Source organism: Neomonachus schauinslandi, chromosome 7 (assembly GCF_002201575.2).
Source record: "Neomonachus schauinslandi chromosome 7, ASM220157v2, whole genome shotgun sequence".
Taxonomy (NCBI): Eukaryota; Metazoa; Chordata; class Mammalia; order Carnivora; family Phocidae; genus Neomonachus; species Neomonachus schauinslandi.
The window spans coordinates 73,578,339-73,586,039 of NC_058409.1; the positions used below are offsets into that span (position 1 = coordinate 73,578,339).

The 7,701-nt window shown below is 36.4% G+C and overlaps 1 non-coding gene across 1 annotated transcript; it reads left to right on the forward strand.

The window, feature by feature from the left end:
* Positions 1–3,400: 3,400 nt before the first annotated feature.
* Positions 3,401–3,531, forward strand: LOC123325416. Its single transcript, XR_006540420.1, has one exon. It is a non-coding gene; the product is annotated as a small nucleolar RNA SNORA63 (small nucleolar RNA).
* Positions 3,532–7,701: the final 4,170 nt, after the last annotated feature.

A 7,701-nucleotide genomic window follows, 5' to 3' on the forward strand; every position in this document is an offset into this window, starting at 1 on the left:
TCGTGCTTCTTGGACAAAATAGGTTCCCAATAAATGATAATGGAAGGAAGGAAAGGAGAGGAGGAAGGAACGAACGAATGAACGAACGAACGAACGAAGGAAAGGAAGGAAAGGAAAGAGGGAGGAAGGGAGGAAGAAAGAAAAGGAGGGAAGGTGGGAGGGAAGGAAGGAGAGAGGGAAGAAAGGTGAGTTTTCCAGATTTATATATTTTTTAAATATGTATTTAATGAAATGTGTTCAACAAAGTTCATCTCATACATAGGATATTGCATATGAAATAAAATATTGCCAAAAATATGACATAGCATGGGACAAAAGTTTCCAACAAGTAAATCGGGCTCTGCAGATATATCTCGAAGACTTACCTGGTTGATCTCCAGTCAGGCACCGTTCTTGGTATCATTTGACAAATTTCACTACCTGCTTTCTCACCTGCCAAGCTGTCTAGCACCTCCCTTCTTATTCCTCTGAAAAGAGATTTCACATCTTCATGAAAATAAAAATTAGCACTTCTCAAAATTTTTGAGAACTTCTAGTATATCCCATGCATTACTTTTTTGATGAAAAAAACTATTAAGATAAGTAGCACCAGGACTAATCATAAATGGCACAATTTTCCCTTCTACTTGCTACTTTATGCTCTTACTGCTTAATCACAATTTTATTCAATACAACGACCACCAAGCATTCAAACAAAATTGTGGAATATCAGGTATAATTTTTATTTGTGGAATACTAAGACTGAGTACAGATGCTACATGGACATCCAGTCACTTTTAAGAAATGTTTCTATTTCTTAGTGAAGTGAAATAAGGTGATCCATTTTGCCCGTTTCTATAAAAGTGTCTGCAGAAAATATTGGACAAGAAGTTTAATATCCAGGGGAGCCTGGGTGGCTCAGTCGTTAAGCATCTGCCTTCAGCTCAGGTCATGATCTCAGGGTCCTGGGATCGAGTCCTGCATCGGGCTCCTTGCTCGGCGGAGAGCCTGCTTCTCCCTCTCCCTCTGCCTCTCCCCCAGCGTGTGCGCTCTCTCTGTCTCTCTCTGTTAAATAAATAAATAAAATCTTAAAAAAAAAAAAAAGAAGAAGAAGTTTAATATCCAGGGGCGCCTGGGTGGCTCAGTTGTTAAGCATCTGCCTTCAGCTCAGGTCATGATCTCAGGGTCCTGGGATCGAGCCCCGCATCGGGCTCCCTGCTCGGCGGGAAGCCTGCTTCTCCCTCTCCCACTCGCCCTGCTTGTGTTCCCTCTCTCACTGTGTCTCTCTCTGTCAAATAAATAAATAAAATCTTAAAAAAAAAAAAAGAAGAAGAAGTTTAATATCCATTTTTCATGGGTTAAGACCAAATAAAGGAAATCTTGATAGACCTTATGGTATTATAGTTATATTTCTGGCTTCAGGCCATGTTTGTAAAATGTTTATCGAAGAGACCTTGGGTATTACAAACTCCTTATTTTATAATTGGAGAAACTGAGAAATGGCCAATTCTATCATCGCAGAAGTAATTTAGTACAAAGTTTAAGTGAGTCCATTATTCTTTCCACTACACTTGGTTTCATACTGGTTTTGCATGTGCTATTTTATATGTAGCACAAGTGAATCTTTTCATTTTGATGGTAGCTATACCTCATAGATAAATAGCAAAGAGAATGCCTCCTAACACAACAAAAATGTATTGATCTTAGAGTCACGGTCATCTGAAAACTCTCTGTCAACGTAAAAAATCAGGACTGACTTGTACCCAGTGTATATAGATTCTTTATATGTAGAAGGTCTTCAATAAATATACATTAATTTGATTTTCCTGTTTAGCTTGAGGCAATCATTATATCTTCACGGTTGATATCATGTTTGTTCAGCGGCAACATAAAAATTATTCGAATCTTTCAACTTCTAAATATTTTATGAAATGATCAATGTACATTTTTGTGGTGAAATACAGAAGGCAATGACAACCTGACCTACCAGTGAAGACGTTTATATTTTACTTTGTCACTCACAAATCTTTCATTATGAGTAGAAGGAAAAAATAATTGCCAGAACTTTCCTTTAGGTTTTCTTGTGTAATATAATGTTAATAATTAAATTATATTTTAAAAATGTAAAGCATCTTGAAAAAGACAGTCATCAAATATTATCCTGCAAAACTGCTGCTTTGTTAAGCATTTTGAGATGTAATTGATACTGTCCTCTCTGTCTACTACCCTCATCCCTGTTGCCCCATAGAGGGTTTAATAAAATTATGGACACAGCCAATTTATGCAGTATTTCCTATGTATCTACTCAACTACCAGAATTACTTGGCTAATTAAGGCCACAAATATGATTTAAAAATTTAAATCATGAGGTTCCTGAGGACTTCTCTTCAACTGCACAAAATGGAACAATATATCCTTTTATTTAGATGATAGAAAAATTATACAGATATTTGGATTAATTAGTCATGTCATGGACGAATGCAACTATTCTCTTGCATCAGTTCCCTGTTTCTCATGAAATGAATTTGAAGATTTTTGCCTTGAAATTTTTTTTTTAATGTGCTTATTATGATATACCTAATTCTAAGTCCAGGGCCTAGCACAGAGTAAACATAAAATACAATTGATAAAATAACATTTAATGTTTATCTCAGCATTTATAATCCTCTTGATATTAGAATATGTGTATCAATATTAGAGTACTGGACAGTACTGGACAGATGGATGAAATGGTGGATGTTTGGACAAATTATCTATGTATCATTCATCTTTGAAAATATGTGAGGCATTAAACTTCTATTTGTAATTAATTAGATCCCATAGTTTTAGTGAGTTCAACAATAATTTCTGTACTATCAACAAATATTTTAAGCTCCAGCCTTCTTATTTTAAGCAATAGTAAAATATCAGCACAATAATGTGTATAATTTCATGTGGGAGTCATTGTGCTAGTATTTGATTTTGACTCCCAAATATTGGCTTATGACTTTTAATATTATATTTATAATATTATATTTAAATAGTATATTTAGATATTAAAATGGTAGCATTCCTAACATCTCTTGGAAAAAGTTCTAATAAGGAACGTAGATTTTGAATGTTAATTCCCATTCTATTAGTATTTTACCAGGTGATCCTGAATGAATTGATTAATTTTTTTTCTTGTTTTTGGCTGGGACCATTTTGGAGTCCATTTATATGACACATAAGAAATAGACAAGCCCATCTTATTTGTCATAAGCACAGGTATATTAAGTTAGAGAGCTAAAAGATAATAAAAAATTCTGACAAACACTGATATTCATTTTTTCTTACTCTTAAGGTCATGGATGATTTTCTAATTATCTTAGTCTTAACCTAAGCCCCCCCTTTTTCTTATTTCAAACATTTTTATTTAAAAGCTTTAAAAATTGTATTAATGATGCAGGATCTAATTACAATGTAGCTGTAAAGTGCTGCCTTGTCTTTGCCCCCTGCTGAAAATAAAGCTGTTACCTTTCTAGCCCTGTCCGCCATGGTGCTTAGCAGTCAGGGATGCATGGTCTCAGACATGTTTACCAACTTAAACACTGACTTGAGGGGCACCTGGGTGGCTCAGTCATTAAGCGTCTGCCTTAGGCTCAGGTCATGATCCCAGGGTCCTGGGATCGAGTCCCTGCTGAGCAGGGAGCCTGCTTCTCCCTCTCCCACTCCCCCTGCTGTGTTCCCTCTCTCGCTGTGTCTCTCTCTGTCAAATAAACAAATAAAATCTTAAAAAAAAAATGTATTAACATTCATGTTACCTTAGAAAATAGAATGTAATAAATATCATATAATCTTTCTTTTGATTTTGTGTGTTCCAGGCCATCAGGGTTATCTCTGTCAACATCAATGACTTTATAGAGAATGACATATATAAAAGATGTAGACATATACTGATCATATAAAAGTACTGGACACAATACATTCTAGGTTGATTTTTTAAATTTAGTTTTTGAATAGCAGCTCTGTTGATTTGATCCTTTCCCAGAAAAGACAGTTATACTTTTAAACTCCCATTCATTAAGAATTCTGGCTAGATAAAAGGAAATGTTGAAAAAGAAAAACAAAGCTGGGGGCATCACGTTGCCCGATTTCAAGCTATATTACAAATCAGTGATCACCAAGACAGCATGGTACTGGCACAAAAACAGACATAGAGACCAATGGAACAGAATAGAGAACCCAGATATGGACTCTCAACTCTATGGTCAAATAATCTTTGACAAAGCAGGAAAAAACATGCAATGGAAAAAAGACAGTCTCTTCAATAAATGGTGCTGGGAAAATTGGACAGCCACATACGGAAGAATGAAACTCGACCATTCTCTAACACCATTCACAAAGATAAACTCAAAGTGGATGAAAGACCTCAATGTGAGAGAGGAATCCATCAAAATCCTAGAGGAGAACATGAGCAGTAACTTCTTTGACATCGACCACAGCAACTTCTTTCAAGATACATCTCTAAAAGCTAGTGAAACAAAGCAAAAATGAACTTTTGGGACTTCGTCAAGATAAAAAGCTTCTGCACAGCAAAGGAAAAAGGCAACAAAACAAAGAGGCAACCCACAGAATGGGAGAAGATATTTGCAAATGACACTACAGATAAAGGGCTGGTATCCAAGATCTATAAAGAACTTCTCAAACTCAACACCCAAAAAACAAATAATCAAGTCAAAAAGTGGGCAGAAGATATGAAAAGACACTTCTCTGAAGACGACATACAAATGGCTAACAGAACATGAAAAAATGTTCATCATCATTAGCCATCAGGGAAATCCAAACCAAAACCACATTGAGATACCACTTTACACCAGTTAGAATGGCAAAAATGGGCAGGGAAAGAAACAACAAATGTTGGAGAGGTTGTGGAGAAAGGGGAACCCTCTTATACTGTTAGTGGGAATGCAAGTTGGTGCAGCCATTTTGGAAAACAGTGTGGAGGTTCCTCAAAAATTTAAAAATAGAGCTACCCTATGACCCAGCAATTGCACTACTGGGTATTTACCCCAAAGAAACAGATGTAGTGAAAAGAAGGGCCATATGCACCCCAATGTTCATAGCAGCAATGTCCGCAATAGCCAAACTGTGGAAAGAGCCAAGATGCCCTTCAACAGATGAATGGATAAAGAACATGTGGTCCATATATACAATGGAATATTACTCAGCCATCAGAAAGGATGAATATCCAACTTTTACATCAACATGGATGGGACTGGAGGAGATTATGCTAAGTGAAATAAGTCAAGCAGAGAAAGTCAATTATCATATGGTTTCACTTATTTGTGGAACATAAGGAATAGCATGGAGGACATTAGGAGAAGGAAGGGAAAAATGGGGGGGAGAATTGGAGGGAGAGATGAACCATGAGAGACTATGGACTCTGAGAAAAAAACAGGGTTTTAGAGGGGAGGGGAGAGGGAGGATGGGTTAGCCCGGTGATGGGTATTAAGGAGGGCACGTACTGCATGGAGCACTGGGTGTTATACGAAAACAATGGATCGTGGATCACCACATCAAAAACCAATGATGTATTGTATGGTGACTAACATAACATAATAAAATTAAAAAAAAAAGAATTCTGGCTAGATAAAACCAATCAATGTCTTATTATAAAAAACTGTAAGTATGATTAAATCTGCACTATTTTAGTTCTATTTTTTTTAGTTTTGTAATAAGTTAAAACAACTATAATTAATTAGGCAGTATCTATAAAGACTCCTAAACTTAAGTGGAATTTAACCATGGATATTTCTCAGGCTATTAAAGTAAAAAATTATGCTTTTATTTTTTTAAGATTTTATTTATTTATTAGAGAGAGAGAGTGAGCCCAAGTGGGGTAAGGGCCAGAGGGAGAGAGAGAGAGAGGGAGGGAGAAGCAGACTCCCCATTGAGCGCAGAGCCTGACATGGAGCTTGATTCCATGACCCCGAGATCATGACCCAAGCCAAAGTCAGATGCTTAACCCACTGAGCCACCCAAGCGCCCCAAGTAAAAAATTATTCTCTGGAAAAAAACCATAGAACCAGCCAAGTTCTTCAAAGAGAGTATATCTATTAGAAAATATTATGCTACAAAGTATATGTGGCAATCATCTAGAGCATTTCTAGCTACAATTTTTAGTATTCAGGGTATGGCATAATTTTATCCAAGTCAAGGTGTAATTAATAAATTTATTTCTTATGTTGTAGAAAGATAAAGAAAAATCTCTGGTTAACATTTAGAATCAACATTCAAATATGTCTTCCAGTATCACTTGGTCTTCTCGGGATCATGCTCTCTTCCCATTGTATGTGCATGGCTCAGCTTGATCTCAAAAGGTCTTGAAATCAAGGACTTCTGCACACCAAGGAAGCAAAACTGGGTCTTTGATCACAAGTATTCACACTCACAACAGGGAGAGACTAAAAGAGAAGGGTCACACAGGTGCAGAGGGAAAAAATTTTTTTAATTCCAAAAAGATGTTGAAGAAATTGAAATAAAACCACCTGATTCTGTTTTTTAGGCTCATAGTTGTCATTCTAAGATCAGTACTGAAAAATTACTGGACCAAAAGCATTTTTAATGCATTCTTATTGTTAATTCATTTTGAACCACCTGAGAGAAAATCCTCACAATGATCTCCTTTCCTGCTTGCCCAGGAAATACCTGGATTGAAGAAAAATCAACTTCATCAATAAACATATGCACTCATGTGCCAACATAATGGTGGCAAACTATTAAATTCTCTCAAATCTGTACAAAAACAAAAAAGTTAGCAGCATACTGAGCTTCCTAGCAGTCTGAGTTTCCCACACTGGGGTTCTTTTACTGACAAGGAGCTATGATTTGTGTTACCAAAAAATGTCAGCTCCTAATTTGGACGAAGTTGAGATGAATTATACATAAGTCATTAGAAGTGGTGTGGTCTACAGTGAAAGGGATCTCAAGAAAATTCAACCACTGACATGCTGAGTGCTTTGAATAAATCAATCATTAGCCATCTGCCTCGATTTAAGCATTCAAAAATGGGGGTGTGCAGAGAGCTAATTATTAATGTATGCTTGTAAATTATTTTGAACCTCATATAGTAAAAACATCAAATGAAGAGAAAATGTTCCTGTTCATTTATAGTGACCATTATTTAATTTTCTTTTGTACTAAAATGTGTTTCTCCTACATTTTTACTGGCTCCCCGAGTCACTGTTGCCCAGCTATTCCTGACTGATTTATTTTCTAAATGATCACTACTAATGATATTTTTGCTCATCTCTTATAGGATATTGTGTGTCATCTCCTACCTAGAAAAGTAACAAAAAAGAAGTAGGGGGTTGGGAAGTGGGGGCAGGGGGATGGTCTGCATCATTATAACATTTATATGAAGCTGCAGGGAAGTCTCAATTAAGGAGGACACCATTACCTCTCTTTTCAGGAAATCTTTTACAGAGAGATCTAAGCACAGGCTAAGACCAGGACTAGGAACAGAAAAAAATGACACAGGACACTGTATCACTATGAGATGCACTGTGATAAATAATTCCATTAAGAATCCAAATAGCCAAGTATTACAGAGTTCTTAAATTCTAAGCAGAAGAACCACTGAGCTACAATGGCAGTTAGATGAAATCTAAAATCCTGCAAGTAGTAAAACCAAAGAGAGTCAAGGTCACCTGCCAGAAGCAGTGGTACTGCAAATAAAGCCAGGAATTCCAGACTCACATG